This window comes from Agrilus planipennis, unplaced genomic scaffold (assembly GCF_000699045.2).
Source record: "Agrilus planipennis isolate EAB-ADULT unplaced genomic scaffold, Apla_2.0 scaffold83, whole genome shotgun sequence".
Lineage (NCBI taxonomy): Eukaryota > Metazoa > Arthropoda > Insecta > Coleoptera > Buprestidae > Agrilus > Agrilus planipennis.
Genome location: NW_020438895.1, coordinates 280,539 through 287,217, shown reverse-complemented (window position 1 = coordinate 287,217; position 6,679 = coordinate 280,539). Strand labels below are relative to the sequence as shown.

The following is a 6,679-nucleotide window of genomic DNA, read 5'->3' as shown; positions in this document are numbered from 1 at the left end:
TAGAGGTAGACCTAGACTCTTCGCAAATAGTTAAGGATGTGGGCTGTTCTAGTTTTAGGGAAATGCGAAGTTTAGCTCAGGATAGGAAAGAGTGGAGGTACGTGTCAGAGAAATATTAGAGGCAGAAACAGGAGTTAGGAGGGGTAGAGGTAGACCTAGACTCTTCGCAAATAGTTAAGGAGGTGGGCTGTTCTAGTTTTAGGGAAATGCGAAGTTTAGCTCAGGATAGGAAAGAGTGGAGGTACGTGTCAAACCAGTCTTAGGACTGACGACCTTATGATGATGATGATGAAGCAAGGAAAAAATGAATGAAATTTAATCTTTATTTTTCAAAGTAATTTTTAGGAATGTTTATTCGTACTTATAAAGGTACTGGTAATTTTTAATTTTTGTTAGTAATAAACTTTGGTTTTAGTCATTCATTTTTACCTACATATGATTTTCAGTCCAGAGGCTCAAAACCCACTCGGAACATTATGTATTTTTGTGAGCTTACGTAAGAATTTTTAAGACTCTTTCCCACCCCTTGTAAGAAAAAATAAAACATGGTCGACCCTTTTCGCCCCCCTCCCCCCCTAAATAATCTTACGTGATAAGAGAATGGCCTCTTACACTATAAGTTGGTTTCTAGGGTTTTCCTGTTTGTGTCCACTCTAATCTAAGTATTCGTACAAACATGTATTTATAATCAAGACCATCTCTGAATAATACTGCAATTTATCCTGAAGAAAACTTATACCAAAAACGAAACATTGCCAATATTTGCGATAACAAAATATTATATTTATTTTTGTGTTAAATTGGCTAAAATTCTTTTTAAAATAATATCTAGAGAATAATAAAAAATGTAATCTAAATAATTTTTTTACATTTAATTTAGGTACTTTTCTAATTATTAGCCGCGCTACTGATTGAACAGAATCCCGACCTTTATTATTCACATATTATTATACTGTTGAATAATCTGTCATAATAGTTAGCGATTCTAGATCTTCTAATTTACTTTTTACTGTCATATAGTTTACGTCACTATAAAGATACGGGAATGTTTTTTCCTGGGTTATTTACACATTTCCGAAACAAGTTGACATTTAAAACTTTGGTTTGCAGGAATGCCAAAAATAGAAATTGCATAAAATGCAACTTGAATATCAAGTTTAGAAAATTTTTATATTATAATAAGTAAAAAAACACTAGAGAAAGTATATATTTGAAAATTATGAGTGGAGTGAAACAGCTTTTAAGAAGTTTGGTCTGATGTTTGGAATAGTTATTTCTTGTTGGTGAAGGTCTTTGTAGGTTGGTTAAGACTCGAGGAACAATGTTAGGAACCCAATTAATGTTGAACTTGTCAACAAACACTTTAGAGCGAATATTGATCTAGACTGCTCTCGGCAAACGTTCGGGTACATGTGCATAGCAAATAAGTTTGTGCTAAACTGTAACCACAGCAAAATATACTTTCTCCCATACGTTTACAACTTATAAATAAGGGTTAAATCTGTAACAGACACAGTCCGAATTGTGAAGTGAACTGAGTGTTGGATTTTGGTGNAATTATAGGACTCTTTTTTTCAGTGAATGCACTGATTCAGTCTATTTACTTGTTGCTTAATTCAAAACATTAGTAAGTCCTTAATATTAGATAAAGAATTATAAGATTTTGTTGTTTTGTAGAAATAGAACAAAATACATCAAAATTCGTTGGAAAGGGAGCGGGTTGAACCCTCTAACACCCCTCTGGATATGCTACAGATTGTTTGTGTAAATAACACGAAATATGAACTGTTCTCCTGGCATTCGAAAATGGAAATTAAAGGAGAAAAATTGTACTTTTAGTGAATTTGAGTTAAAAAATAAATAAAAATAATTAGTATCCTTACAACTTTCCTTTAAAGCTAGTAAAACCATGAGTCAGCTGAAGTTTCTTTAATCATTTTGGTAGGTAAGAACTCTGGCTTAGGAAAGTATAGAATTACAGAATTTTTAAAAAAGAAGCAAACGAAGATTGCCATTTAGCAACTCTGTAAAATATGCAAAATAAGTAAACTATCTTTACAACTTTCTCTAACAATTTTTTAATGCGTAGTCTATTTGACAGAAGGTTGTCTTGCGGATGACTCATTTCCGTAATATTTCTTAATCATCGAGTAATAATTATCTCATTTAAATTGTATCTAACGTTTATTTCATTTACTGTTTAAATAAGAGTATTGTTATTGTTTAATTCTCGGGGTTTTCCTTCTCAAGAATGACTCTTTTTAGTTCATGTTGACCGATTTCGGGTATTCTATCATAAATTCACTTTCCTTCGAGCTTTACGACGAGAATGCTTTCATTGAAACACTTTTCTTGTATATGCGATGTTTATATACTTACACAAGTACGTATGTCATGTGATAGATTCACTTCCTGTATTATCAGCCGGAAGTAACCGGAAGTATTTTCTAAACGCCAACGACATCAATAAAAAGTTTTGAAAAAAATGATTTATGTATCATCCTCCAGACGAATAAATTTTCTCGTATATGGGAGCGACTTTTCTTTAAAAGGAATTCTCCATTTACCGAGAACATTACAAACTGTGTAGTATGCATCCAATAAAATCAGGATTTATAAATATACCTATCAAATCAAATGGTAATAAGAATTTTTCACGTTGTAAACTAATATGAGATTACTATACTCTCATTATGAGTCCAGTTTTCATTAAGGTATCTCATCTACATTTATTTGTAATAAATTAACTTTCTTCTTTAGGTATATGATTTGCGTTTATTTTTCTGTAAAACCAGTAGCGACTAATGTTATTATATAGTGGGGTCGAATTGTTTAACTGGATATTTCGCGGCGTTCTTACGACGCCATCGCGACGCCCAGGGAGCTATGGCGCACATTTTGGGAATCACTGAGGTAGGAGCCATTTATTTATTACGTAAGATTACTTTTACTAATTTTTGAACCTCCCCCCTGTATAAGAAAAAGTAAGAATATGTCAACCCTCTTCCCCTTTGTTTAATATTTATTACGTAAGTAAGGACGGGACTTGAACCTTGACGAAACTCTTGTACAAACTAGAGTGGGTGGATCGGCTTGCGAGTTTCGATGATTTAGGGAGCCGGACCATAGGTTCAACCATAATGGAGGGGTTCTTAAAGAGAAACCAGACTAAGACAAGTCCCTGAAAGAGGGCAGCAGCTCTTTCAGTACTCAGAGTGGCAGAGATCACGAGGATCGGTATGGCACTCTGATGCACAATACTGCGATGTGGAAGGCAACGGGAAACCACCACATTATGATAAAATGTAAGGTGTATGTTTGAGCACGGCATTATACGGGTGCGAAACATGGACAGTGGGCGCGGCGGAAAAGAAAAGCTTAGAAGCGTTCGAAATGTGGTGTTATAGGCGGATGATGAGGATACCATGGATAGAGAAGGTTAGAAATGAAGAGGTATTGGAAATAATAGGAGAACAGAGGACTCTATGGAAGTCAATAAAAAATAGGCGAAATAGGTTAGTAGGACACCTTCTCAGGCATGAAGGTCTAGTCAGAGAAATATTAGAGGCAGAAACAGGAGTTAGGAGGGGTAGAGGTAGACCTAGACTCTTCGCAAATAGTTAAGGATGTGGGCTGTTCTAGTTTTAGGGAAATGCGAAGTTTAGCTCAGGATAGGAAAGAGTGGAGGTACGTGTCAGAGAAATATTAGAGGCAGAAACAGGAGTTAGGAGGGGTAGAGGTAGACCTAGACTCTTCGCAAATAGTTAAGGAGGTGGGCTGTTCTAGTTTTAGGGAAATGCGAAGTTTAGCTCAGGATAGGAAAGAGTGGAGGTACGTGTCAAACCAGTCTTAGGACTGACGACCTTATGATGATGATGATGAAGCAAGGAAAAAATGAATGAAATTTAATCTTTATTTTTCAAAGTAATTTTTAGGAATGTTTATTCGTACTTATAAAGGTACTGGTAATTTTTAATTTTTGTTAGTAATAAACTTTGGTTTTAGTCATTCATTTTTACCTACATATGATTTTCAGTCCAGAGGCTCAAAACCCACTCGGAACATTATGTATTTTTGTGAGCTTACGTAAGAATTTTTAAGACTCTTTCCCACCCCTTGTAAGAAAAAATAAAACATGGTCGACCCTTTTCGCCCCCCTCCCCCCCTAAATAATCTTACGTGATAAGAGAATGGCCTCTTACACTATAAGTTGGTTTCTAGGGTTTTCCTGTTTGTGTCCACTCTAATCTAAGTATTCGTACAAACATGTATTTATAATCAAGACCATCTCTGAATAATACTGCAATTTATCCTGAAGAAAACTTATACCAAAAACGAAACATTGCCAATATTTGCGATAACAAAATATTATATTTATTTTTGTGTTAAATTGGCTAAAATTCTTTTTAAAATAATATCTAGAGAATAATAAAAAATGTAATCTAAATAATTTTTTTACATTTAATTTAGGTACTTTTCTAATTATTAGCCGCGCTACTGATTGAACAGAATCCCGACCTTTATTATTCACATATTATTATACTGTTGAATAATCTGTCATAATAGTTAGCGATTCTAGATCTTCTAATTTACTTTTTACTGTCATATAGTTTACGTCACTATAAAGATACGGGAATGTTTTTTCCTGGGTTATTTACACATTTCCGAAACAAGTTGACATTTAAAACTTTGGTTTGCAGGAATGCCAAAAATAGAAATTGCATAAAATGCAACTTGAATATCAAGTTTAGAAAATTTTTATATTATAATAAGTAAAAAAACACTAGAGAAAGTATATATTTGAAAATTATGAGTGGAGTGAAACAGCTTTTAAGAAGTTTGGTCTGATGTTTGGAATAGTTATTTCTTGTTGGTGAAGGTCTTTGTAGGTTGGTTAAGACTCGAGGAACAATGTTAGGAACCCAATTAATGTTGAACTTGTCAACAAACACTTTAGAGCGAATATTGATCTAGACTGCTCTCGGCAAACGTTCGGGTACATGTGCATAGCAAATAAGTTTGTGCTAAACTGTAACCACAGCAAAATATACTTTCTCCCATACGTTTACAACTTATAAATAAGGGTTAAATCTGTAACAGACACAGTCCGAATTGTGAAGTGAACTGAGTGTTGGATTTTGGTGTTTTTTTAATCGGCGGACGGCGGACAAAAGTTTTTACGAAAAGTAGCAAGGTAGGCTATTTTGTTTAGTTCTTATCTGCAATTTTTATGGGTGCAATATTTAAGAATACAGTCAAGAGATTTTACAGCTTTTTTTAACTTTTTTTTTACGCATTTACTTTTCTGAAATTTTGTAATTAGTTATATCACAGATGACGAAGTTTAATTAAAATTTATACTTTACCATTATCAAAAAAAAACAATTATTTATTGCAAATCAAGTTTTTATAAATTATGGTAAATAAAGTGATCCATCGAATTCCAATTGCGCGCCAAAGTTTTGTACTTTTTCAAAAATTTTGAAAATTTATAATTTACATTGCATAAAATAAATAGTACATTTTCATTTTTCAATGATTAATCGGGACAAAGTAATAGTTTTCGTTATTTCGGAAATAAGATTGTGCTTTTGGAGTATATATTCAGCAAAATTTTTGGATATTTATCAGGTACTAGACCTTTTATGTCGTTAATCCTGTTCTTTTTATTTAACCGTGCATTTGCGTTGTCAAAGTATGAAATTCGAAGAAATTTAAAATCTTTCTCATAATGTGCAGTTTGAAATCCCTAAATCAGTTGAGTTGGTTGACGATAATAAGTAAAGTTTATTCAGAATTTACGTATTAAATCTTCAGATTTGATTACGTATAGATTAAACTTTATAAAACATGTTAATTTGCTAAAAATGATCAAATTGTAACCACAGTAAAATCGTATTTTGTTTATTTTTAATCAATTAAGTTACGGGTCAAGCACTAATAATACATAAAAAATAGAGAAATGAAAGTAATGTATGGATATTGTTCACAAACAGTTTAATCAATTATCCAGACTTAATATCAGAAAGATGCGTATAGTTAAAAATGCCGACATAAAACTGCTAGTTTTATTTGACAGAATTGTGGTGAGCGTATAAAAATTTAATAAAGTAATAATAGTAGTAACGGAGACAGATCCTTCTTTATCAAAAATAGAAATTGATTAAGAAGCAATGTCACCCTTTTTTTGGTGGCTTATAGTAACGGCGCAATGAATTCTTAATTTTCTGTCCAAACATTAAGAAGTTTGTAACAGTTGTTTATTTCGTAGGCATGTGAAGTCTAAAATTTATTTCTACCTTTTCAAAAAGTATTGTATTTTTAATAATGTCTGTGTTTTTAAATCGCATGCCAAGAAAAGAAAACTAAGTTTCAGTTATAAAACCCTTGTAAAAAAAGTCATGCACCTTCTTTGGCACAAGAAAGAAAAAACTAGCTGTGATTTTGAATTATCTCAAATGAAAATTAAAATTTCCCACCCGTATGTCAACGAAAGATTCTTTTCAATTTATTCACAACGGTTTAATAACTAAAACTTATTACGTTCCTGTATAAGATGAATAATACATTCTAAGTGTTTTTTTTTCTTTTGTGATATGAGCAATAGTCCATATCATCTATGTCATCTTTTGGTTTTCTTTAAACAACAGAATGCAATTAATTGACTGCATTATGTATA

At 32.5% G+C, this 6,679-nt stretch overlaps 1 protein-coding gene across 1 annotated transcript in view; it reads left to right on the top strand.

The window, feature by feature from the left end:
• Nucleotides 1-4,928: 4,928 nt before the first annotated feature.
• LOC108734312 (peroxidase) overlaps nt 4,929-6,679 on the top strand; it is a 32,813-nt gene continuing 31,062 nt past the window's right edge. Inside the window, exon 1 of the mRNA XM_018465806.2 lies at nt 4,929-5,194. The gene's annotated coding sequence lies outside the window, so the exon portion shown is untranslated. The remainder of the gene's footprint in view (nt 5,195-6,679) is intronic.